The sequence below is a fragment of the Puma concolor genome, chromosome A3 (genome assembly GCF_028749965.1).
Source record: "Puma concolor isolate L17-30 chromosome A3, mPumCon1.1.hap2, whole genome shotgun sequence".
Classification (NCBI taxonomy): domain Eukaryota; kingdom Metazoa; phylum Chordata; class Mammalia; order Carnivora; family Felidae; genus Puma; species Puma concolor.
In genome coordinates, this window is record NC_141669.1 from 18,813,754 (window position 1) to 18,839,709 (window position 25,956).

The window sequence follows — 25,956 nt, forward strand, 5'->3', positions numbered from 1 at the left end:
TTTCTGATGTCAGTAAATACAAATCTATAGCACTTTAAAACTCTTCACATCATCTGGATAGAATAATCTACGCGATTTACTTAAGCAGTGCCCTAATGATGGGCATAGAGTGTATTCTTAATATCTGACTCCTACAAAACACAACAAACATTTTTGTACATATATGTTTGCATAGTGGTTTGATTATTTCCTTGGATTAAATTTATGGAGGTCTGGCCTCAAATTTTGACTCAGGATTTTCAAACCTAGATGATAAAAACCAGGTAACCAGGAGAGTTGGGGGGGGAACGTGGCCTGCGTGTGAGGGCAGATATCTGATGACAAGAATCTGTAGGATTGCTTGAACACCCAGCCGGCAGGCCAGGAATGAGCCTGCAGGAGCAGGGGAGCCTGGAAATGCAGCTGCCGACATCCACTTACTTACTGTTGCTCAGGAAACAGGAGGATGGTCCTGGAATGAAGGTTGGAGGGGGTCGGCGGGGGGCACCGGGGTTCAGGACAGGTGAGGCTGAGCTGGCCCAGCCTAGCATGTCTGGTGGCACTTGAGGCTTTAGAAGTCCATGGGCCAAAGCCATCTCTGCATAGCACGTGGGGCCCGGGACTGGGGAGGAGAAGACCATAGCAGCCCCAGGACTGCTTTGTTCTTAGGTGCCAGGCCTGGTGCCCTCTGATCAGGAGCCTCCGTGGCCTTTACCTGGGGCCAGCTTGTGGCCTGAACCCAGCTTCTGTCTGCAGCAGGGGCCAGAACGGCAGACCGACAAGTTTCCAGCCATGTGCATGTTCCTTTTGGACTCAGAAAAGGCGGGCCTGGGGATGGCCCTCCTCTCCCAGAGCCCTGGCGTAGAGAGAAGCTACCGCAGCTCTAGGGTTGAGTTGTCAGTAGCCGTGGTTGTCAGCAAGCAGCAGGAGGAGGCTCCAGGCTGGGCCTGGATCAGCTGCCAAGATGGAAGAAGCGTCCACTGGGCATCCAGCCTGCCGCCACCCAGCAGCCCAGTGGGGACAACCAGCAGGGGCAGACGGGTTTCTGGCCTCGGGAGCTGGTGGGCTGTTGGCATGCATCTAATGGCACCGCTGAGTGGCCGGACAGCTGTCCTGGTTCGTCATCCTAGGCCCGAGGGGATGCTTTGCTTCTGTGACTGTCGGGTAAGAGGCGGGGAGTTACCAAACTAGACAGATCTAGTGATGGTGGCATCTTGGATCTGGTGATGGTGGCATTCCCAGCTCCTAGAGGGGGCAGAGGTGGAGATGAGTGTCTGAGAAGAGACTGAGGAGATACTCGTCACAGAAGTCAGCTTTCCAAGGATAAGCCTTCACGTTTTAAAATTTTAATGTTTATTTATTTTTGAGAGAGACCGAGAACAAGTGGGGGAGGGGCAGAGAGAGAGAGTGGGAGACACAGAATCGGAAGCAGGTTCCAGGCTCTGAGCTGTCAGCACAGAGCCTGATGTGGGGCTCGAACCCACAAAATGTGAGATCATGATCTGAGCCGAAGTCAGACGCTTAACTGACGGAGCCACCCAGGCGCCCCTGTATTTGATATTTAAAAAAAAAAGGTTTTTTTTTAATGTTTATTTATTATTGAAAGACAGACACAGAGTGTGAGCAGGGGAGGGGCAGAGAGAGGAGGAGACACAGAATCCGAAGCAGGTTCCAGGCTCTGAGCTGTCAGCACAGAGCCTGACGTGGGGCTCGAACCCACAAGCCGAGAGACCATGACCTGAGCTGAATGAAGTCAGATGCTTAACCGACTGAGCCACCCAGGCACCCCTGCCTTCACGTTTTAGACACTGTGAGTGGGGTGAGGTGAAGGGGATCTAGACACCCAGGGGAATGGGTTTAACGGCCCCTATTTTGAGATCTGCTGTTCCCTCCCACTGACAGGGGAGGGCACATGGTTCTTATTTATCTCAGTCTTCAAGAAGCATGTATGTTAGGAAAGGGAGGGACCTCAATAGGACACCTGGTAGATCAACCCCCGGACCGGTGTCCCCACTGTGAACTCATGGCCATCTGCCCTGCCCTAGCCAGTTCCTGGAGAGGGAATGACATCTCATCTCTGTATCCCCTTCCACCACCCCCGCACAGCACCTGCTGGGGCTCTCGGTAAATACATCACTGCACACGCAGCCGCACCTGCTCCTGGGAACACCTCAGCCCGTGGCCCGGAGCCAGGTCGTGCTTGTCCCTTTTGCCTCACACGCAGAACTCCATTGATTCCCAAGAAGATAGGACGTCTCCACAGCCCACCGTGTCCCCTGTGACCAGTGGAAGAAGCTATCACTTTCCTGTGGAAACTGGGCTGGATCACTGGGCTGTGTGTGTCCTGCTGCAGAACGGGGCCTGCTCAGATGCAAAGCAGGGCTGCTCCGTGCCTGTCCGTGACCGAGAGTGTGGTGCCAGAGCCAGCTGGCAGGAGCGAAACCTGATCCCTGCACTGCAGTGGGTGACCCTGGCAGGGGTGGAGCTCAGGGGAGCTAAAGCCGAGGACCCGGTTTATGCAGAACCATAGGCTGAGCCAAGAATGACGTCACCAGACACCTAGACCTTGGAGGTGGGGAAAGGCAAGCCCTGACCCCCATCAGTGCTGAGACGCACCCCTCTGCAGCCTCCCCAGCCTCCCTCCCCGGGACCATCTCGGCACCTCCCGTCCGGGCCCCTTGTCCCCCTGCATGCCATGCATCCTGAGACGACATTGCAGATGTCTCCAAAGCTAACGGCGCTTGGAACTCTTCCATTGGAGGACACTGTGTGCCATGCCCTGGACGTCCGCACTCAAGGCTGCTTCACCCGGCCAAGCCATTCGGAAGGTGCCCTTGCTGACCACACTCCCCGGTCTCTTGCCTTCCCTCACTCACTTTCTCTCAACAGCCGTGCTTCGTTCCATCCTTCTTTTCCTTCTTATCCATCCCCCTTTGGCTACCGTGTTCCCACCCAAAGACAGACCTGTGGGCAGACATCTCAGGGCTGCCTTCACTGTCACCTGCTTTTCCTTTTTCCTGGCTTCCTCTCCCGGCCCCACCCCTGCCTCGGCAGCCCCCACATCCACCGGGCTTCTGGGCATTCGGCCTCCTGAGGATGTTGTGGAAGCACATCAGCACCCCGGCACAGATCCTTCAGCAGGGTCCCCCCTTTCCCATCACCCCCCAAGCCTTCGGCCTGCCCCGTCCACATAATGACTAGCAGATGACCTACCTGCTACTTCGAGGAGACCCTGAACCTCTTTCCCTTGGCTTGGTGGGCCGTGTCACTCCATCTGTGTGACCACTCCAGCCCCTCTTCCTCTGCCTGCCGGTAAGGGAGGGCGTCAGTGCTACAAGATTTCCCTCAGCTTTCCTTTCTCTGCTTCATCTGTCCCCAGGGCTTCATTCTCAGATGGCATCTCTGTGCCGAGGTCCCAACCACTTCTCCAGAGTCCTGAGAAACAGCCACAACCTGATTCGCACCCCAGACTTGGCCTGGCGGACACAGAGCCGCCTTGTTGCTCTCAGCCTTCGGCGGCCAGGCCACTCACCCCTCCCCGGTTGGGCGTCTCTGTCTCCTTTGCCTTGTGTTTCTCATCTTCCTTCCTGGACCACAAGCTCCTTGAGGACAGGGACCGTCCTCTTGTCTCCACATCGTGAGATCAGATGATCTTAGTTCCAAAATCACAGGACTGAAGGACAGAGAGACCTCACAGGCAATGGATGGACAGGACCCTGGACCAGGAGGCGGCCACTGGGCTCTCCTCCCAACCCTCGTACTAACTCTGGGGGAGCCCCAGAGAGCTGCCGAGTCTCCATCTCCTCCACTCACACTGAGGGCAAGCCCTGACCTTCCTAGCTCCCAGGAGAAGACCGGCAGGTCTTGCTGGGCCAGCAGTGTCAGCTCTCGGTGACTGCTGGAATCACCCGGAGAGCTTTCAAACATACGGATGCCCAGGTCCTGCCCCCAGACCTTCTAATTTAATTGTCCTTGTGAGAATGGATGTTGGTGTACTTTAAAGCCTTACCAAATTCCTGGACCCTAAGTCCTGAGGAATTGACACAGAGGTTATAGAGATTCAGCAAAACGAAGTTCCTGGTAAATAAAGTTCCTTTATTTACCCTTTCAGATATTCTAAAATCTACCCCCTGGATCAAGCCATCCAAAAGCCAGACACTTGGGCCATCACACTGTCAACCCCATTCATCTCACCCCACCCCAAAATGCTTTCACTTGAACCCTCTGGGCTGTTAGAAGTTCTTCTTTTCCTGTAGATCATACTGATGTGCCTACATTTAGGATTTTGTGGCAGTTAATGTTTATACCCTGTCACTGTGATCTCTTTGCTGGGACCCTTGGGAGAAGTGTCTCTGATTTCAGCACAGACATGTTCTCCTCCTCAGCCTTTCCTGGCACCTGCTATGGAATCACATTGTAACATCCGCTTCTTGTTTGCCTCTTCCAAGGCGAAACAGTGGCTCTCAACTCTGGCTGCATATTAAAATCACCTGGGGACATTTTAAAAAATTCCAATATCCAGGCTAGATACACCAGATCAGTTAGATCAAAATCTCTCGGGATGGGACCCAGGCATTAGTATTTTTGTGAGGCTCCCCAGATAATTCGAATGGGAGGCCAAGGTCAGAAGCACCGCCAAGCCTGGAGGCAAATCTGTGACCCACCTGTAACAGACGCATGGAACTTTCTAGATGTGGTTTCAGGGACGCAGCAACCCCTGTGCCATTTCCTGCGCCTACACTTGTCAGCAGCTCTCCTGCTTTGGATTTACATTGTCTTCTTGCACATATCCCTTTAAGTTAGCTTTTCAGTCCTTCCTGAACTGCGTGAGGTGAAAACAGAATGGAAAGCCTCCTGCTTGTCTCTGGCTGGGCCCTGGCACAGCTCCTGCCCCCCTCAGGCTTCCCAGGAGAGAGGGTCACGACCCCTTCCCCACCCAGAGGCGCCTGGTCAGCGCCCTCTGTTCTGGTAATCCCCCAACAGGGACGCGCCTCCGGTCTGCCAAGAGCTGTCTCCAAGGCCATGGAAGAGGCTTGGTCAGTTCGCGGCATCTGTGTGTTGATTGGGACTGGGGCAGAGAGGGGACTCATGGGGGTGGTGTCCCTGTGTCCAGGACACTGGCTCTGTCACCTTTGTTTGCCCTCTCCCTTTTCAAGACTCGGCCCCTTGACAAACAACCCAGTGGGATAATCGGCCAAAGGCAGGAGATGCCCCGAGGTGGAATCTTCCCCCAGTCCCGGATGCGAAGTTGTTCAGGGGGAGCAAATACGCGGAGCGGTTCCCATTAGCCAATGGGGCTGGGGTGGGGCGCACACAGCAGTTCACTCTAGCTGCAAACCCTCATTTGGCACCTGGGCTAGAAATAGCTTATCTGCAAACCTCAGAGTTTATTTTTGTGGCCAAGTTTGATTTTCCAAGCGACCTGTCTCCTTCCTTACCTTGAATGTGCCCCAGCGGCCGGGGCTGCTGGGAACAGTTGCTTGTGCCCTCCAGGAGGGCATCTGGCCCAGGGCAGGTGGGGGTTGACACCCAGCTTGCACCTTGCAAGCTTTGCTGTGTACTCTGTAGTGCTCAGAGGGAGGGACGCCTAATTTGCACAGAATTTTAATTTGCTCAGAAATCTCATTTGCAGACAAATACCGAATAGGCTGGCAGTGGCCCCACCGGAGTCCTGCTCAGGGAGAACTCCATGCGTACATCTGTCCAGTGACCCAGCAGGGGGTTGCTCCTAAACTACTGTGTTCCTGTCCCTTTTTGATGATTTCATGTATTCACAGGTCACTCAAAAGAACTTTTTAGCTTTTGTCTTCGATTGTAAATTCCCTCTCTCTCTTGGTGCTCTCTCACACACATGCATGCACACAGCATGGCAGTGCAGGGGCACGGGGGCTATGGAGGAATACCCCGTACAGGGAAAAATGAAGGATGTTTCAACATTCATGCATTCCTTTATTTCTTCAAGCCTTTATTGGCAGCAACACTGCATATTGTTCTAGAGCCTGGGTCCAGAGAGTTCAGACAAAAGCCCTGTCCTCCAGGAGCTGGCTGTCCAGTGGGGAAACCAGAAACTGAGTACGTTCTTGCAAGATGTGATAAATGCAACAAGAGGAATTTATACAAAGTGCTCTGGAAGAATTATTCATTTGCCTAACAAATATTTCTTGAGCACCTGCTGCATGCCAGGCATCATTCCAGGCAGTGGGGATACAGCAGTGACCATAGGAGACAGAATCCCTGACCCAGAGCTCACATTTGAGGGCATGAGAGTACTCAGCAACTCACTTAGTTCGATCAAAACTACAGGCTTCCAAGAAGAGGTGGCCTTAAACTAGAAATGAAGTCTGTGCACACGCACGCACACTCAGGGACTATTCCAGGCAACGGGAAGAGCTATCGCAAGGGTCTCAAATGTAGAAACACAGGAAAGCTCAGCCTAAGCAGTAAGGGAGACCCATGGGTTGGGAGATGCAGCAAGAAAGGTAACTAGGTCTTGGCCATGGTGGGCATTGAATGCCATGCTAAGCCTCCAAAAATCACCCTTACAGATAACGGAGACATAGCTGAAGGCTCACAGAGCCCTCTCACAGCCAAGCTCCCTATGTACCATCTGACCCCCAAAACAGACTCTTTGGCAGCCTGGTGCTCTGGGCAGCCACTACCCCAACTCTAATTTGTTAGAACATCCAAGGCTAAGGCCATAGGACTTCTTTTACCTCCTCCCGCTACCTAGTGCTTTCAGTTTGCATAGCGTTTTCACACAATTCCCTCTACTGGGTCATGAGGGAGACCCTAGGAGGTAGACAGAGAGGAGTTATTGTTGCCATTTATTACACCAAGCAGCAAGCCGAGGCCCAGAGAAGACCAATGCCTTACCCAAGCTCACACAGCCAGTCAGAGCAGAGGGGGGACTAAAATCCTTGTCTCCTGGCTTCTAATCCAGAGGCACCTCAGGCCTTCACGTCAACTGACACTCCTTATGTTGAAACCTAAAGAGCTCTGAGCAAGTATTGGCCATGTGCTGGCCTGTCCTCCACAAACATTAGTTGAGCACCTACCACATGTCAAGCCCAGCCTTGAGTGACCATCCTCTGGGCCTCAGTGTAGTCCCAAAGCAACCCAGGAGGAAAACCGTCCTTCCTCCCACCCACCATGACCCAAGAGGCCTAAAGGCTACAGGTCAGCCAGACCTGTGCTGTCACCCACCAGTGCCAACCTACACAGGTGACAGAATCGCCATCACCAGCTAGAGACCACCCCACTGCCTCCCTGGGTTCTCCCATCCAGGCCACTTGGAGGCACGCTAGGTATAGCCGCCAATACATAGTTCCCTCCGACTTGTAAGCTGGGTGCTGAAGGAGCAGGGGGCTCACGCCTCACTCACAGAGCGACAGTTTGCCTGGGTAAGGCAGATGCAGCCTAGCAACCCTCGCGGGTTGAGTCTTTTTTTTTTTTTTTTTTTTTTTTTGATTTGTAGCAACTCATTTAGATAAAAGCATCTGGTTCGTAAGGAAGCAACAACAAAAAATCATTAAAAGCATATTTCTGCTTTTACTAAGTAACTTAGTAACAGCACAGGAGGTAACAATTAACCCTGCCCCCCCTTCTCCAGGTGGGCAGGCCGGTGCTCTGAGTGGGAAATGACAGGACACAGAAGGGGTCTAGCCCAGGTCTCCTCTCAGATCAGCGCTCACAGGGGTGCACGAGGCAGCCCCAGCCAGCCAGCCAGAGAGCCTCACCCTCCCATTAGTGTGTAGGGGAGGCATCCTGCCTCTCCATCCCAGAATAAGCAGTATGATTATTTATTTAGCACCAGTTCAAGGCTTTCTGAAGTGCACTCAAAGTGCTCTGCCGTCTCGCACAGGGGCACACAGAGCCACACTACTGACTTTGTGAGTCGGGTAAGGTAAATCTGACCCCCGCACCAGCCAGGCTCACTCGCCTCCCATGACCCGCACTTGACCTGCACACGCATGCACAGCCTCTGTTCCCATGCAGACAGACCCTTGTGCTCCTAACCGCCCCTGCACGTATGCATCACACCTGTGGACGCTTGTCCTACAAGCCCAAATATCCGGGAAAAGCCTCTCCCAGCCCCTCCCACCTCCTGGCAAAGAGCTCCCAGCCACCTACTCATGGGAATTTCCTCTCCTCAGATTTCCTGACGCTGTTACTTTCTCTGGCAGCCATTCGCTTCTTCTTGGGTCAAGTGTGGTCCTTTCACCATCCAGTGTGCTTGTGGCTCATCCTCCACCCACTGTGAGCCCTCCAGGTGGGGGGGGGGGGGGCAAGCTCTCTGCAGAGCTGAGCACATCATAAACACCGAAAAGGGACTGATGATGGAAAACGCCAACTCACATGGCCTCTAGCTATGCTCATTTGCTCCTGAGTCCTTCAGCCCTCTGCTTCCTTTCTGTCACAGAACCCTCTCACCTGGCACCTGGATCTTGTCTTGTCTGCCCTGGGAGACAGCTGAGGACAGGGGCTGTGTATCAGTCACTGGGACCCTCCCCAAAGCCTAGTACAAAGGCGGCTCTTGTGTGTTTGCAGGATGATGAGCATGTGTGTTTCACTCAAAAGTATCTCAGTTAACCTAGCTCACCTGTGTGCTCAAGGGCTGGCCACAGCTCACAGCGCCTACCTTAGGGGAGTGTGGGCAGTGCACCGACCCTGTCCTTCCAGGGCTGCTGTCCCCTGGAGATACCATACACCCCAGGCCAGAGCTCTCCTTCCCTCTGTTCTGGGCACAGTCCACACTCCACAGTCCAGGAGGAAATAGGCCTCCCTGCACCCAGCTGGGACCCAGGGTCTCAATATGCTCAAGTTCACATTCAAGCCACCATTAGGAAGGTGTGTCCCATATCCAGAGGGGCCCCACAGCATTACATTCATCCATTTGGGAAACGTTTCTAGTAGGCAACCATCAAGAGCACAGATGGTGGACCCAGACCGCCTGGTCCTAATCCCAGCCCTGCCCCTTACCCGTGTGACCTCCATCACGTTATTGAATCTCCCTATGTGTGCTTCAGTGTCTTCATCTGAAAACCAGGAATTATAGTAATACCTATGTCCTCTGATGGTTGTAAGGATTAAATGAGTTAACGTAACACAGCACCTAGAATAGTGTCTAAAACACAGTCCTCTACAAAGGTTTGCTATTATTATTCTCAGGGGCTAGGACTCCAACTGACTCATGGACTTAATTCAAACTCTCTTCAGGACCAAATGCACTTTCAAGGAAGATATTGGTGTACCCGCCCCCCCACCCCCCACTGTCCTCCACCCGTCAGTCAGCCTGTGCAGCTTTTCATTGCTAAAAGCACTCAGTCAGCGGGGGACCTCTGTTCCCAGGGAAGGGGCCCTCCCCAGTCCGTGGGGATCCCAAGCAGCCACAGAGCTGCATCCTGGTTCTCTGTAGACCCTGGAGCATCCTGGAGCCCCTCTTTGGGGGCGGGGAGAGTCTCTCAGCACCCATCAGAGCCCTATTTCATTCCCCACCCCCCATACCTGTGACCTCCTGAAGGGGACCTAAACTCGTGCTTGGCCCACAACTGCCCCAGCAGCCCACACCCACACAGTGGAGAAATGACCCCCAGAGACAAGGGGCTTGACCCACCCAGGGCTGCCCCTGGCTGGCTCTGGGACCTGGAAGCATGTCCCCATGCCTCTTTGGATCGCAGTTTCTTTATCTGTATCACGAGGGGTTGGAGTTGTGATTGATCCCCAAGGGCCAGTCAGGCTCTGTCCCTAGGAATGACACTCTGGATGTGGCCGCATGGGGGCTTCTGGGACACCACCACAATTAGCGTTGTGGCTTCAGAAGGTATGTCAGCGCGTCCTTGGGGCATCTGTCATTAACAATTATGAAGTCATTATCTGGTAAATAATTCATAACCCGGGAGATGGGAAGAGCCGCCAATAAACAAGAATCCACTTAGAAGGAGGCTTGGCAAGGGCTGGGACAGCCACGGTGCTGGTGTGGCTCCATCCGTGCCTCTGGGGTCTGCGCCGCCCGGACTTAGCGCCTCTCTGCAGCCCTGCCTCCCATCCCCGACCTGAGGCGTCACCCTTCCTCTGGGCTCAGGCAGAATTTAGTGCCTGCTGGAGTAACAACAGGTATCGAGTGATGACCAGGTGCCAAGGACTACGCTGAATGACTGCCGTGCACTTTCTCCCTGAATCCCCCCAAAAGCCCTGTGCCTGTGGCTGCTATCCTCATCTCCCTGTGCAGAGCCGCACACTGAGGTTCAGAGAAGTGAACATCTTACCCGGGGTCTGAGCCAAGATCAGAAAGGAGGGGGCACCTGGGTGGCTCAGTTGGTTGAGCGTCTGACTTTGGCTCAGGTCATGATCTCACGGTTCATGGGTTCAAGCCCCATATCAGGTGCTGCAATGACTGGGCGGAGCCTGCTTGAGATTCTCTCTCTCTGTCTCTGTCTCTCTCTCTCTCTCTCTCTCTCTCTCCCTCTCTCACTCTCTGCCCTTCCCTCACTTGTGCTCTCTCTCAAAAATAAATAAATAAACTTAAAAAAAAAAAAAGAAAGAAAAGAAAGAAAGCACTGGACTGGGATTCAGGTCAGTTTGATGTGAGAGCTCTCCCCCTTAGCCAGTGTGTCCACTCCCCCCTGCTATGACTTGTGACCTCTCATCACTTTACTCACCTTAGTCTCCGTGTGACCTGTTCCCTCCCAGCTGCACTGGGAGTCCCAGAGGCCTGTGTTTGCTCTCTAGTCCTCCACACCAAGGATAAGGCCAAGGAGGTGTTCCCTAGAGCCTGCAGACCACAGCCTCGCTGGGCTGGCTGGCTAGTTCAGACTTGGCAGTGGAAGGGGAGCACGAAGGGATGTCTTCAGGACCCTATATCTGAATTTCCCATCTTCTCCTAGGCCTGGTGCACTTTTCATTTTCCAGAAGACATTACAGCCTTCTGGCCACACTCCCACTGAGAGTTCCATCCTGTGAAAGGAGCTCTTTGCCCAGATGGAGTGAACCCCAGGCCACATGGGTTGGTCTTGAGGACTGGGTTAGCTCTTCAAGACTTAGCCTCTCCTGTCTATACTCTGACCCCACCAGCAAGGCCAGCAGCCGGCCCTGTGCCTGCAGGACCATTTCAAAGATCTGCCCAGAGGCCCCCCAGCCAGGGAAGGACTCTGGGGGTGTCTCTCTTACTGCTGAGGTCTCCATTCCATTCTTGGCTTCTTCTACGTAGAGGTCTGTCAGCAGCACCCATACAGTCAGCTCCCCTAAGGCCTGGAGTCATGAAAGGTCTTAATTACGCTTCTCAGTCAACCAGGGCTCCCTTGAGTTGGGAGCGTCAAGGAACAGGGTGGGGTTGCTGGATGCTAGGCCCTGTAATTGTTACGCATCTGGAATGTTGCACAAACCGCTATGGCCAGGCCGTGTGGTAGAGGAAGCCACAGTGGTTCCCAGGCATGCAAATTTCTCAATAACTGTGGTCACCAGCCCAAGGAGAGGCCCCTTTTAGCCTTTTAACCTCTCCTACTGTTGACAACAGGACGGTCAAGACTGGCAGACACAAAGGCCAGGAGGTGGGGTCACTTTGCTGCTGTGTCATAGAACAGCTTGAAGCGACCAGAACCCTTCCATCTTCTTTGACCAGAATTTCCTCATGGGAGGTGCCAGTCCTGCCCTACCGGCCAGGCCCCCACAATGACAGAAACACATCCCCTGGCCTCTTCCTCAATTCCTTTGCTTCCAGAAATGGGAAAGATTCCACCCAAGCACATTTCTTGTCTTTGATGACTTCAGCATGTTGTTCATCAAGGGACTGAGTCTCACAGACTGAGGAGGGCAGACGAGGGTGGCACAGCCAGTGCCCTGGACACAGGGACGCCACCCCCATGAGTCCCCTCTCTGCCCCAGTCCCAATCAACACACAGATGCCGCAAACTGACCAAGCCTCTTCCATGGCCTTGGAGACAGCTCTTGGCAGACCGGAGGCGCGTCCCTGTTGGGGGATTACCAGAACAGAGGGCGCTGACCAGGCGCCTCTGGGTGGGGAAGGGGTCGTGACCCTCTCTCCTGGGAGGCCTGAGGGCGGCAGGAGCGGTGCCAGGGCCCAGCCAGAGACAAGCAGGAGGCTTTCCATTCTGTTTTCACCTCACGCAGTTCAGGAAGGACTGAAAAGCTAACTTAAAGGGATATGTGCAAGAAGACAATGTAAATCCAAAGCAGGAGAGCTGCTGACAAGTGTAGGCGCAGGAAATGACGCAGGGGCTGCTGCGTCCCTGAAACCACATCTAGAAAGTTCCATGCGTCTGTTACAGGTGGGTCACAGATTTGCCTCCAGGCTTGGCGGTGCTTCTGACCGAGGCCTCCCATTCCAATCGCCCAGGGCTTCTGGTGACTAATGTGAGACCACCTACCGCTTCCTCCACCAAAAAAGAGGGGGACACAACTGCCTGTGTTCAGGGCCTTGTTCCTGGGGCTTGCACTTTCTGTCACTCTTGGCAGTTCCAACCTGAGACCCCACCGTGCTGCTCCCAGGGGGGCTGGGGACGCTCCTGCTGCCAGGCCGCTCCTCAAGCCATTAGGACAGGATTTTCCGTGCCCGCCCCGTTGTGGAGAGATTGACAGAAAACAAAACTACCACTTAGGGAGGGAAGGAAGGGGAGTTTTCAGCCCTGGCAGGCAAAGGCGTGAGAGGAATCGGCTTTTGTCATGAGGCAGAGAGCGTGGCTTGTCCGTGAGCTACAATCCCGACAGCCCCCACGAAATGATGCTGTTACACGTGTGTTCACATGTAATAAGCCCCCCTGTTCCCAGTGAGGAGGTGCTGGGGGCTGCTGAGTTATGTGCAGAGGAACCCACAGGGCCCACTGACCTGTCCTCCTCTTGCTCTGAGCCCTGGGGACGGATCGACCCGACACTGAAGCCCGCGCTCCCAGAGGTCTCCAGGGAAGGAAATTCCATCAGCTCCCAGAGTCCCCATTCCGGTGGCTCCTGCAGGCTTTTCTTCTATCTGACCTAAATCTCCCTTGCTGCAATTTAAGCCCATTTTCCCTTGTTTTGTTTGGAGTGGAAATGGAGAACAGCTAGTCCCCAGCTGCCTCCGAAAGCCGGGTGAGTCACAGTCCCTCGTACCTCCTGCCACACTGAAGCATTCTCAGAAACCTGCCCCGTTGAATCCCTGCCCGCGGAGCCTCCGAGAGAACAGCTTTCACATTAATGCAGGAGACGAGGCTCGGGGGGGTCCCGCTGGCGCAGCACTAGGGTGGCCCCTGGGCCACTGAGAGGAATGCAGGAGATGGCATGTGAATAGATCTGCACCACACGGTGCTCCCTGCAAGGATGCGGTCTGGCCATCCAGACCGGGGGCGGGGGGGGGGGGGGTCCCTGCAGGAGGTGACAACCCCGTGAAGTCCTGAGGCCGGGAGGACTCAGCTGGCAAAAAAGGAGGCATTTCAGGCAGATGTCAGGGGGACTGTCATTCACTCCAGGTCCCACGTTTGGGTTTTGAAAACTAGTTCTCTTCGTTATATCCTCCTTTACTCCAGAGCTTACGTGGAATCTGGGGTTCCACATCCTCACCCACTCGTTCTGTTTTAAGTGAGCGTCTGACTGCCAGGAAGCCGCCGTGGGCCGGGGGGGACACACAGCACATGTGTCCTGTGGGCCTTGCTGACGGCCTGTTCATCTCCTGAGCCACTAGGTTTCTGTCTTCATTTTGTGTCTTTTTACCTTTTTACTTCTGGGAACAAAGAACCCCAAGTTGTTTCTGCTAAACATGAGCTGTTTTGTGGGCTGTGGAAGCCAGTTACTGGAAGAGTTGGGCTCATGGTAAATTAATTAATTAATTAATTAATTTTAAAAATTGGATTGGAAAGTCTGAGTTTAAAAAAGCAACAACGCTGAGTGTCCCTGACGGCGCACAGGCAGGGCACGGTGAATGCAAGAGAAGAATTTTTACTTTGCTTGGGCCCCTGGAATTCAAACCTTCCTACTCTGTGGGTTAAATGGAGAGAAACCGAAACCTTTTTCCCAAGCAGTTATCCAGCTGAAATACTGAGATGTGAGCAAGGTCATTTGACTTTTTTTTTCCATTGCTTGGCCAAAAGCCCTGTCCAAACTACTTGGCTTTAACATAAAGGAACCAAAAAAAAAAAAAAAAAAGGAAAAAACCACATTGATTGCATTTAAATAATGGAATTGCCATTAATATCTTCCATAAAAGATGATTGATTCTGACTTGGATTTATGGGAAGTTGGGGCTTGTAAAAGTAAACAGTCGTTCAATATTAATGATGGTTGATGCACCGCGCCCTGCCCCCCAGGGCTGGTTAAATGGATAGGCTCCCAGCGGCTGGGTCTGGAGGGCAGAGAGGGCAGCCCTGGGCCCAGTTACCCGCTGTGCCAGTCTAGGAAGCCAGCCTACCGACCCCTCCTTCCCTCCCACGAGATCCTAATGCAAAAATGACTGGGGAGACCAGCAGCTGTCACCTCTGCTCTGTGGAAGCCCACAGCCTCCAATAGGACTGAGCACCCCTGATGGCCTGGAGAGTCTCTCCCTCACCCTGCACACCTTGAGAGCTTCTGTGGGCTTGCTCTGAGCTCCTCTGCAGGTGGGTGGGTGTGTGAGTGGCGGCAGTCTCTGGCTTTGCTGCTCTCGTGGCCCAGAGCTCAACAGACTGGCCTTCAGTGCAGGGGGCTCGTGGGCTGCGGGTTTCAGAAGGAGTTTCTCCAGTGATTCTTTCCTCCTGCTCAGGAAAAGACGGAGGTGAGCCCCGGTCCCTCCAGGAAAGTGGAGGCAGGCCCTATGGCTCTTTCTCCTCAGGAAGGACCAGTGATTGAGGGTGATGGGGGACACCCATCTGGGTGCCCATAGCTGCCATGCCTGCCAGCGTCCCGCCCAGCTGGGCCATCAGCCCCGCTCCTGACCCTCCCACTCTCAGGTGGCTGCTTTCTTCATCCCCATCGGGCAGCTTGGAACCCTTGTTACTGTCTCCCGGCCCTCTAAGCACTATTGATCCCCTGTCTCTCAGCTGTAAACGGGCAACTCCCAGACCCACCCCCAAGCTCTGTACCACATGGCACCCTTCCACTCCCCAGGATGCCCCTCAGGGTCCACAAAACCTCACAGAATTTGTTAGCTCTCCTCCAGCCCACTCCTCGATTGGTGCTCCTCACCTCCGGGAATGGCCACACCATCTACCCAGATCCCAAGTCAGAAATGTGGGAGCACCCCCTCCTCTGTCACCCTCCACCCCCACATCCCTGGCTCCTGGTTCTGCCTCCTCACCTCTCCCCCATCCTTCCCTCCATTCCCAGCGTTCTTGACCTGGCTCAGCAGGCCTTCATCAGTTCTAACCCGAATGGCTGGCATGGTAGCCCTGCCCCATTTCTCTCCCTCACTCCCTCATCGCCCCCTTCCAGTTCCTGCATGCTGGCCCCCAGGATCTTCTCCAGCGGGTGAGCCACACTGGAGTCAGTCCGCCAGTCTCCATGGGGTAGAGTCCAGGCACCTGCCTCTGGAAACCCGCACCTCCTCCATGCTGAAAGCACCACCTGTGGTCACGCTCTGGAACTTTATACCTCGGGGCCTTTCCTGTGTTGTTTCCTCCACCTAGAATGCCTTTGCCACCCCCACCCAGGCCTCCTTCCAAGGCAGAAGCAGCCATTCACATTCGTCTCTCCTAACATGCTGTCCACACCTTTAATGCAGGAAATGAAATGAACCTTTGAGGGCCGTCCATGTCAGACATGTTTGGAGCCGCCTGCCCTTCCCGCACCACCTTCTGGAAATGTCTGTCCCCACCCACAACCCCTGCTGCTGACAGCAGGTCATGCAAACCCCTCTTCCACCTTCAGCCTCATTTATTGGACTAGGTGCAGATTCCTGATTCCTAGGGTGCCCTGCCATTGTCCGGCGAGGTGGCACTGGTTGCTCCTGACTAAAACATTGGCTAGACCAGTAAGATCTGTCTTCTGGAGTGGGAACTGAGGGACCACCGGGGCCATGCGCTTTAGCCAAATGGAAGCACAGATGCCAGACAGAGCTTCCTCCAGGGCTCTGTCCATAGCAAAAGGTCCAGTCTCAAGGGCAGTGATTAGGACAGAAGGAGGAGGGAGATGAGGGAGAAGGTGAGCCGTGAGCAAGAGAGCTTGCTCATCGTGGCTGCTCCCTGAAGCTCCTCTTGTTTCCGCCCCTCTGCTGGCTCCCCCGAAACCTCACCATTGCCTCACAACACCCCCCCTCCATGAGCTGGTGTGAGTAAGCCCTCTTTAGTGCAACCAGAACCCTAACTAGAATGACAACCTCGGAATGCCTCGCAAGGACAAATAGAACCGAGAGGTAGGCCAAGCTTTCTCGTCTATGGCCACTACCTCCTGCTCAGCACTGGCCACCACCATGCCCCCTCCCGTTAGCCGTGATCACTGTCCCCTCCTCTCCCACTCCAGGCTCCTCGAAGACGGGGCTGTGCCTCCCCCTGCTGCCCATCAGGTGCTGGGTGGGTACGACTGAGTTTCCATGCCGCCCTTCTCCGTTAAGGTTATACAGCCTCTCCTTGTCTGCAACAATGCCAGCAGCCTAAGACGCAATGGGCAGTTGGAAGAAATGGTGTCTGAGGTCCTTTCCTGCTCTAAAATCCCACGGCTGTGTCATCGTTCCCGCCCCACCTGCCGCACAGGAATGACAGAAAGTGGAACGTGGCCCATGCTTGGCCCGTTTGCTCCATCCCGCTCTTGCAGATAGGGCTGCCTTTTCGCATGATCCCCCGGAGGCCCCCTCGCAGGGGCTCTTCCTCTCACTGCTCGTGGTTGAAGAGGGATTTGTGCTGTGGCCAGGCGGGCTGCAATTTTCAGGCATCCCTGATAGGAGCTTTGCCTAATGAGGATGCAATGCTTACACATATTTTCATTCTTTAAAAAAAAAATCGGCTATTAATTTGTCAGAATTATTCATATTTTACTGATGATATTTTCCATGTATCTAATCAGGGAGCTCATGAATAGAAATGAAACTATTTAAATACAGAGATGGTGTACAATGTAAGATCTTGTTTTCTCAAGCTGTTTCATAATGCAGTGCATACATTTATTTCTTCTAAAAACAGGTTTTTGCAACCATCGAAAAAAGTTTTTTTTTAATCTTTGATTAGATATGACTCTATTCAGATATGCTAAACCAGTCAGAGCAGCGTGTGTGTGTGTGTGTGTGTGTGTGTGTGTTTGCACACACGTGTGTGCCTGCCTGTGTGGTCACTTGAAGCATGTCTTCTGGCCTTCTCCCTAGGGACGGGAGACTGTTTTTGGTGAGAAAAGTGGAGAACACATTTGGATCAAATCTTTAGGATGGAAGGATGGCAAAGTAAAAGTACAAATTGAAATTGGACTGAATAATATTCAAGATAATTATTTGTACAGTGTAGCCTCTTAAACTGCTCAAAATTCCAGCAGCACTTACCTACATTGAAAGTGGCTTGGAATCATTAAACAAAGCCAGATATTAAATATACTATTGCTATCTCTCGAAACATTAGCAAGTAATGTAAAACACATGGCATCTACTCAATGGGAAATCTGAGAATACAAATTATAATAGTTGTCTTATAAGACCTCTGGGAAGCTTGAACTGAATTGCTTAATTCCATTAATAACAAACTATTACTCTAGCTATTAAAGCAACATAAGGTAATAGAGATCATGTCGAGAGATTGCACTGAGGCTCTTTCTTCACCTAGCACAAATTTATTCAGGGGCATTGATAGATTTTAATTGACTATGGCAACTGAATAGCAACAAAGGAAATTGAATGTCTTTTGAAAAGCTCCACATTTTGTAGAAGCAAATAGCAACACCAAAATGAGGGTTTGGGGGAGCCGGGAGAGGCGGGGAAGGACGTTGAGGAACATCTGTACCAGCAGCTCCTCCACAGAAATGCTGTCCTGTAACCTGAACAAAAAGTTCCTTGGGAGCATGCACACCACAGGCCCAAGCATCGTTTCATCCCCACGCAGCCCAAGTTGAAACGAAACTCATCCAGGCTGCTGTAAAGACATGTGCTTTGTCATGAATATCCATGGGGCGTGCTTCCAAGATATAGGACTAGAGGGACCTTCGTGCAGGCTCCTGAGTCTTCTCTGGAGAGTTCTGAGAACAGGGGGCCCACTAATAGCTTATCGTGGCTTAGCAGTGGCATCGATGACTCCTCATCATGGTCCGGCAATGGTGTGGGTGACCGACCCCTCATCATGGCTCTGAACCTTGACGACCACTGAGGCCTCCCTCAGCTCCTGTCTGGTTCCAGATGGATTCTGGTGACCTGTCACCTACTTTTCTCTTCCACGTTTCGGTCCTCTACCCACTACTCATGGTCCCTCTGTCTCTTTTCACACCCTATTGGCATCAGGTGTCTGTCCTGCATCTCATATGGGCCTGGCTTTGTATGAAGTCAGCTTTTATACTCTAGTCTGCTCAGGGCGCCTTAGAAAAATACCACAAACCAGGTGCTGAAACAATGGAAACTTTTGTTTCTCACAGTTGTGGAGGCCAGAAGACCCAGACCAGAGTCCAGTCAGGTTCTGGTGAGCACTCTCTTCTCAGCCTGCAGACGACCACCATTTTGCTGTGTCCTCACATGGCTGAGTATGAGGGAGAGAGGGGGCATTTTCTCTGCTGTCTCTTCATATACAAAGACTAATCCTATTGGATCTCATTTATGAACCTTAATACTTCCATAAAGCCTCTGTTTCCAAGTATAGTCACACTGGGGGTTAAGGCTTTCACACAGGAATTTGGGAGAGACACAGTTCAGTCCATAGCAGTTTTGAAGTTCCCTTTTCATCGTGTTGGGCTAATCTCTCTTCTCCCCCACCTCCCCCCCACGCAGCCCCAAGTACCCAAGTGCTGCTTTAGCACCTCCGTTTGAAGGGAAACTCATTTTTATTTTTTATTATTTTAGAGAGAGAGAGAGAGAGAACGAGTGGGAGAGGGCCAGAGAGAGAGGGAGACACAGAATCTGAAGCAGGCCCGAGGCTCTGAGCTGTCAGCAAGAGCCTGACGTGAGGCTCAAACTCACAAACCGTGAGATCATGAGCTGAGCCGAAATCAGATGTTCAACCGACTGAGCCACCCAGGCGCCCCAGGGAAACTCATTTTTAAAGGAAACTGTACCCAGACGTGAGAGGATACGTGGTGGCAATTCGAGGAGGTGGTAAGGAGCCTGTGAGCACTACAGGAAGGCAGAGTCACAGGGCGCCCTCCAGTCATGCTCGTTGGAGGATTGGGCCTGGATCGTTGCACTGCCTGGCCCAGAGCACGTGATGATGCCGCAGGGGGTTGGGAGGTCGTGTCTTCTGATGTCTGAGCTTCCCACAGGTTTGGGGACAGGTCCTGAACATCGCCTCACTTCAGCCTGTAGGGTTACCTTCTTATTATTTTCTGCCCAGTGTGGCAGCGAGTGTAATGTTCAACTCTGTCGCGTCCACTAAGATTGGGGACACTCTCTCACACTGCCTGTCGGTCCCAGCTTCTCTCCACGACATCACAGAGGAGCTTTGGAGGGCTGGCCTGCAGCACACGGTAGCCCCTCTGTGTCCCGCCACCGCGAGGGCACCGGCCCTTCTCGAGTCTCGTCAGAGCCGGGCTCTGGGTGCGACGCCCAGGAAGGGGCTCTGGCTCACGGCGGTGGGTGCCTGCTCGAAGGCACTTGGGAGAATCTAATCCCACCGCGACTGCGGCACACGCATGTGTTTGAAAACCTCCTTGGCAGGCAGGACCTCCTAATTTTTTCCACTTCTTGTGATTAGCGTTGCAGACTAATCCTAGCACCAGACTCAACACCAGCTGTTCTCCCCCCGACTGCTTGTTTTTACTTAGAAGCCAAATCCTGGAGCTGCTGCTGCATCGGCTGGCCGCGCTCCTCCTGCTGCCAGTCACCTGCCATATGACCCCAGGTGAGCTAGCTCTCCACCCGGCCACCGCCCGTGTGCTTCACGCTGCCTGGGCAGCACTCCCCTGTCTCAGGGTGAGAGCCACACTCGGTGCCAGAGAGGCCTCTGGCTTACCTGCTAAGACGGTCTGACAGCAGCTGTTCCCAGAGCCAGACTGACCTTAGGATTTTGATTCTGCATTCCAAGACATCAGACATCCTTGGGTGCCATGTGCAATTTTTGGTGTAATGGGACCTATTCAAAACAATACCTGCAACATTTAGGTACATGATATCACCTGACAATAGAATGAACACACATGACCCCACCTCTGAACTTAAGAACTAGAATAGTGCCAGACTATTGAGATTACCTGGTTTGCTCAACTTTCTAACCCCCCTAACATTTAGAAAGAGGTCTGCAGAAAGACTCAGGCCTTGGGCCCTCTCTTCTGCCCCTCCCCACCTTGTGGCCACCTGGAGGACAAGGACCTCTGCCCGAGGGGTCCCCCGTTTGCAGTAACAGCACCCCCACCCTTCAGCGGGGCCCCGGCCAGGAAGCAAGGCCTCAGTGGCCTCCAGCCCGGCAGGTGGGCCAGAGCTATGATGTGGAGTCCAGGGAGGGCAACATGGCAAGAGCTCTCTCAGCTTTGTGAACTTCCCCATAGCATCCCCCTTTCCTCCAGTGACTTCCATGGCAGCGCTTGGGGGAAGGTTATTTACAGCATGCAGACACAGGAGCTCAGACTTCTGCATCCTTAGATGCCATCAATTTGCATTTCTATGAGAGTTTCTCACATACCTGGAAGGCCCTAAAAACAAATCAGGGAGTGTGGCATATGGGACATTTGCCCTCCAAACACTCCAGCGTCAGGAAGAATTGTGATTGTCAGAAATATCATATTCCTGTCGAAAGCACATGAAATGAGCTCTGTAAATTGGGAAACATAAGTCACGGTTATATTTGTTCTGCTGCCGTATAAGAATCACGAATGTCTCCTAGAACAGGAAACAAAACAAAACAAAACCATGAGCCCTTTCAGAATGACTTCATGTCCAGCCGTAGCCACCTCTACCTGGCCGTGCTGTTTCTCTTGCTATAAAATTCCTGACTCCCTTCATCCTCGCAGGTTTTGGGCCAGTTGGTTTCTTTCTTGGCAACTGCGGTTTAGTGAAAACAGGATTAAAGTAAATCACTCTTTTCTCCTCTTTGGCAGCCTCTCCATGGTTTTCCTTCTCCAGCGGCCACCGGCTGTTCTGTTCTCCTTTTCTCTTTTCTCTGCATTCCTCCTTCCCTCACTTGGTTCCGAATTCCTGAATGTGAGGATCACACAGGGAGCTGATGGTTTCCTCGAGTAGAGCGGTGCTCAGCACCCAAGGCAGTGCACCTGCCCCCCATATCCTATCCCCACCCCTGAAAACATTTGAGTTATACGCGCCTGTGTGGGGGACAGTGAGACAGTGACCCAACCAGAGTGAGCAGAGGTGGCAGAAATAGAATTCTCCTCTGCCTCGAGAGATCGGGCCAGGTGCAAGGTATTAGAGAGGTCTCAGAGAAGGGGAACAAATGGCTGGAGGAATCGGGGGAGGTTTGTTAGGCCCAAGCATCTTTCCACTAGTTCATAAAGCAACATAGGCTTGAGATCTATGGAGAAGTGCGAAAATGCCAGCTGTGGAGAGAGAAGGCTGGCCTGGTGCTGGTGTGTGTCCATGTGTCGTGAGGAGGGCACGAAGCTGGGAGCCCGACTACGGTCAGGAGTGAGGGCCTGGGGCTGTGTCCTGCTCTGAAGTCAAGTCTGTGTTAGGTTAGCACTGAGTAGAAAATATCCAGGGGATGACAGTTGGTCTAAGGACTATAGGAATGGTTGACTCAGGATTGCAAGCCAGAATCCTAGGATGTAATATACTGGCAATAAACACAAGATTCTGTGAGCTCTCAGACTCCAATACTGCCATGATAGTTTTGTTTGTGTGTGTGTGTGTGTGTTTCTTTGAACACTTGGAAAGCAAGCAAGGATTCCCCTGACGATCAGGAAGTCTGGATTTGGGCAGCAGTAAATCTCCTTTGTCTGAAATCCTGGTGCACACTCCATTCTTGCATCTCTACCTTGGCCTCGGTGCCAAATGGGCTGGGGCTGGAGTGCCGACAAGGTGCCTTGACATCCGAGTGAATGTGGCAAGTCAAAGCAAATGCCGAGCCAGGTAGGGAGCTCCAGGCCTCTGGGTGGAGAGAAGCCCCTCTGGCTGGATTCGGAAAGCATCGAGTGGAAGGAGAATTTGGTCCTGATCTAACATCCAAATCAACACCCAACCACACCATTGCTTTCCTGGCACCTCCATTAGGAGATTCGGGAAAAGTCAGGAACTTTCTAGAATAATACTGTCTGCAGCCGAGAACTTTCTGCAGGCACGGAGATATTCCACACTGTATTGTCTAGTGCTACTGAGCACTTCAAATGTGGCTGGTGTGACTGGGGAACTGAAGTTTTAATTCTGTTCAAGTTAATTTCAGTTGAAATAGCCACATGGGTTAGCGGCCACAGTACTATTAGCAGTATGACTCTGAAAGACCCAGAGCAGAGCCCGGGCGAGGCTGCCCCAAGCCTCCCAAGACTCCAGAAGATCTTGTCCCTTTCTAAGCCTCAAAGTGGCTGAGCATACAGAGCTCTCAGACAGAAGTTATCCTGAAAATCAGAATGGGCTGGACGCTTATGGAGGTGCCAGCCACCAGGCACGTTCCCTCAGTAGTCAGAAGAACTGTGCTAGGCATAGGAAAAGATCCTCCAGTTTCCCCCAAAGCCTTTTTCCCTCTTGCTGCACAAAGTTTCCTCTGCTCAGGCTGTCTGAGGAAATGGTTTTTCAAGGCTTTGTTATTATTACTTTTTTTTCTTTGGCATATTCCCCAAAGCTATACCTGGGTTCCCACGTTCCATTTGATTTCTGGCTGTTCCAATTCACTCCTGGCCAGGGTGGTGGGGTTTTCCACAGACCGGTTTAGAGCTGCCCCCCATGTCTCTCTTCCTTGGGGTGTTTGGAGAGGAGATCAAGGGCTGGTCACCACCACTGGCAGGAAATGGGCAAGTGGGGGCCATTTGGTGGCCATTGCACTGAGAATGCCTGTCTTCTTTGCATATAAGTTAGGAATGTCTAAAGAGATACTTATTTTCTTGCTCCAGATCTGCCAGGTCCAAGCAGTGGCTAGATTTGGGGTGCTTTGGTGAAGTGTCCTGGCTCTGGAGTTACTGGTGGAGAAGGCAGAATCCCTGCCTGCTTACAACAGTCTGACTTCCCAGAGCAGGCACGGATGCTAGGGAGGAAGGGGCCAGTCAGAACCCAGGATGAGGAGAAACAGACCCTCGACCTTTGGAAAGCTTGAAGCAGCATCTGGTCTGCCCTTCCCCCCATCAGCCTCCCAGGTAGTAAATCCTGCGGGGAAGGGAGGTCGAGTAGGACAGCACTTGGAGATCCAGAATCTCCCAGACCCGCGTGTAGACTCGGGAAATAATAGAAGGTGAGGGAAATGGCTCAAGAGTCTGTGTTTATGGCACATCTTTTCTCCCTGGGCTGCTCGGGATTCTAAAACCTTAATCTTGGGCTTCATTTTCTAGAGATAGAACACTTGTCCACTGGCTGAGAAGGGTAGAAACAGATGAGTAGGGGGGCGATGGCCTTTCCTAGGGTAGAAGACTTAATGGTTCATTTAAGAGCATTGGCTTTGGGGGCTGCCTGGGTGGCGCAGTCGGTTAAGCGTCCGACTTCAGCCAGGTCACGATCTCGCGGTCCGGGAGTTCGAGCCCCGCGTCAGGCTCTGGGCTGATGGCTCAGGGCCTGGAGCTTGTTTCCGATTCTGTGTCTCCCTCTCTCTCTCTGCCCCTCCCCCGTTCATGCTGTGTCTCTCTCCGTCCCAAAAATAAACATTGAAAAAAAAAATTAAAAAAAAAAAAAAAAAAAAGAGCATTGGCTTTGGGTTCAGTTAGCATTGTAATAATAATTAATTTATATGGGAACTCTCTTTAAACCCACGGATATGCACGGGTGCCACCTGTCCACCAGCAAGGGAACAGTGAATGTTATCATCTCTGCCCTAAAGGAGAGACTCTTCCCAGTGTGGTCTGGGTGGAGGAACAAGCTGTTCGGACAGTGTTAGCAAGGAAGAATGCCGGGTGGTGCAGTCATGCCAGACAGAGAGTCCAGGAAGGCTTTGTGGAAGCGGGAGAAACTGGAGCTGGGGCTCTACGTGAGTAGCAGACTTGAGATATCCGAAAAGAGTCAGAGGGCTCTTCAATAATGGAGGCAGGAAAAAGAAACAGGTAAGAGATGGGAAGCCATGGAGAAAGTTTCATTATAATGAAACTCCGGTCATTGGAGTATATGCTTGCGATGTTTAAACCTTATGAATTGGCAGACCATCTACGATCATTTGTCAGATGCTGGTTTGTGGTTCTAGAGACCCCCCTGACCATCACCCACCGCCCCCCAGGCCAGAAAGGTGGAGAAATAGACAAGAATCTGATGGCGGTGACATGATTTGTATGTGATGGCCAATCAACTGTGACTCTGTAGCCACTTTTAACGCATTTTTCCCTGATTTAAAACAGTTTTGGAAGATGATTTCTAGGTTTATAAAAAACCCCGTCTATTTTGAGTTTGGAAACATAATTAATTATTTCCTAGAAAAGAGTTTTAAAACCTGATTACTTTCCCCAACTCCACATCTCCTTGAGGCTATTTAAAAAAAAAAAAAAATCAGATTTCAAATCACGCACATGGAGCGAGTAGCTTTTTCGAGTTCAGTTGACGAGGTTGCACTTTGACATGCTTTTCAAGATTTGAATATTTTTATAAATCATGATTATGCTACTGTTTAATGAGAACAAAAGTGGAAATAGCATCTGCTTGTCTGCCGCAGAGCCTCTCCCGGCCTGTGTGTGCTGTCTGGAAAAGTTGTGGCCCAGTCTGGAGAGCTGATGAGTGTCTTGATTAGCTGAAATTGCTTCCTGCGGTAGTTCGGGGGCGTCGGTGCTGTGATGAACTGGGTCATTTCAGGGATCCGGGACGCAGGAGCTGCTCTGAGACATGGAGTAGCTGACAGTCTAGCTCAAGTCAGAAACCCACAGCATGGACACATGGGCCGGCTTCCCCTCCAATCGAGACTGGGACCTTGAGGGTACATGCTTTGCTAGACGGTGAGCTTCTCCGGGGCAGGGGTAGCGGCCGACACAGGTTGAAATGAATCTAACTGGGATTCAGGGTCGTGACTACCGTTTATGGGGCAAGAGGGGATACAGACACAGGCAGATTCACTGAGGGTGGGGAATGGAGATAGGGCAAGACAGCAGCGTGGGCATGGAAGGGAGCCTAATTCCACTATCATTCAGCCCAATCATCGGTGTTCAGGTTGAAGAAACTAAGTCAGCCAAAGCTTAAATATGGTGCTCTTTGTTTTCTGAGGTTTTGAACGTTGAGACATGTTAGTTTTCTTTCAAAATAGTGAAACTAAAAATGTTTTTGATTTTTAAACTGTTGCCATTTTTATCTGGAAAGCTCATCCTTCCAGAACTCCTTACCACCACCACCCTGACTCTCCTCTCTAAATAACGTGTATAGTGTAACTTCTGTGCAAGGAAATGCCTAGATCCTAGGTGGACAGTTCAATCAGTTATGCACTGACACATGCAACCGTCAGTGCAATCCACATCCCTATTGGGGGGGGGGGGGACAAACATTTCCATCAGAAAGTTCCAGAAAGTTCTTCACGCCCTTTCTCAGTCAACCCCCTCCTCCAAAAGCAACCACTGAATGGTTTGTTTTTAACGGTGCATTTTAAGTCAGTGTTTTTAATTTAAAACATCACCTGCATTTTGAAACTGAAAGGTCTGCTGCTGACTCCTGGGAACCCCTGAGTGGCGAGGCCCCGGGGGGCGTTCTCTGGAGTTTGCCCAGCCCCCTGGCTCACACTTGGAGGTCGTCTGAAGTCTCATGGGCTGCACACCTCCGCACCTGGAGCCTCAGACGTTCGCAATACCTTGAGAACAATGGGTAGCAAGAAAATTCATTCTGTGCTTTTTCCAGGACTGCTTGCCTGCAAT

At 52.3% G+C, this 25,956-nt stretch overlaps 1 protein-coding gene across 3 annotated transcripts in view; it reads left to right on the forward strand.

Annotated features, from left to right (window-relative positions):
- The window catches only part of KLHL29 (kelch like family member 29), a 312,994-nt gene that overhangs the window by 85,330 nt on the left and 201,708 nt on the right, over positions 1 to 25,956 (forward strand). The window lies entirely within an intron of this gene.